Source organism: Eptesicus fuscus, chromosome 1 (genome assembly GCF_027574615.1).
Source record: "Eptesicus fuscus isolate TK198812 chromosome 1, DD_ASM_mEF_20220401, whole genome shotgun sequence".
NCBI classification, from domain to species: domain Eukaryota; kingdom Metazoa; phylum Chordata; class Mammalia; order Chiroptera; family Vespertilionidae; genus Eptesicus; species Eptesicus fuscus.
This window is the reverse complement of record NC_072473.1, coordinates 113610913-113612238: the sequence shown is the minus strand read 5'-3', so window position 1 is coordinate 113612238 and position 1326 is coordinate 113610913.

The following is a 1326-nucleotide window of genomic DNA, read 5'->3' as shown; positions in this document are numbered from 1 at the left end:
CCACCTATCCTGGCTCAGAGACCCCAACCCAACCCTCTGGTCAAGACTGCTCCACTTGGGGACTTTGGAAGGGCATGTGGGGAGGAGGGTTCCAACTACATTCACCTGAGACTTCTGCCCTGGGGGTTTTGTGAGCTGGCTTCAGGAATGTATGGAGCCTCCCATTCCCCACATCCTCCTTTTTGGCCTCGCCACTTTCTTAAATAAATTGGCACTGACCCTGGTGACAGACTTGATCATTTCCCTTTGCTTCATGATTGTATTAAGTGACTGCCAAAGGCCTGTTCCTGACTAGTCAGCACATTCCTCAGGAATGTGAGTGGGAGCCCATCTGCTCTGGGAGTGCTTCCTTTCCTTTACTGTGCTATTTTGGTTTCAACTTCCTATTTGGACAGGAGCATCTTCCAGCCAGTGGGGAAAGGGAGAGGGTGGAGAGGAGGGCCACAGTCTTTCTTCATTTCTCACTCATCTCTCTGGTCTCTCTGGAAATATATCAACAATAATCAGATTATGTGCCATGCACCCCTCTAAGCTCTCTATACATGTTCATGCACTTAATCTTTATAACACTCCTCTGAGGAAGGTGCAAATACTACCTACATGGAAAAATAGGTGCAGAGAGGTGAAATGACTTGCCAAAAGTCACACAAATGTGATAGAACTGGGATTGAATCCAGGCAGGTCTGGCTCTGGAAGCTTAGTTCTTTCCTACTGGCTCTATCACTTTTCATGGATTGGATTTCTGAGGCTCTAGATCTGGACCCATTGGGTATCTGAGGCCATGGCCTCTTTCCCCCGTCACTGTCTGTCAGCAGAACCTAAAGTCACTTGCATTAAAAATGAAAGGGTTGCTCTTTAACCGCCCCCCCGCCTCCCCTGACATTTGTCTCAGGATCTATTCTTGTTCATCAAATTATGTTTGCATGCATATTAGCATAACCAATTGGCACAGACAGACACTGGCGTGGTGGGCTTGCCTGGGGTGGGAATGGCTGAGGGAGGGGGGTCAATTCAGGGAAAAGGGAGACATATGTAAAACTTTAGACAGTAAATACATACATACATACATACATACATACATACATACATACATACATAATAAAAAATAAAAGGGTGTTCCCCATCCCTTACCAATCATCCACTCATTTAATATTTGAACTCCCAGGTCCTAGGCCAGCAGGAGAATGTGGACTCTACCCTAGAGTTAGTTTCAAGGGGCTGATGTAATAATAATGCAAAACAGCTGTTGGGAATTGAGTACTCACTGTCTGCTGTTCTCTTAATGCATTGCTTCATTTAATAACAGGAACTCTCAAGTACGTTGCA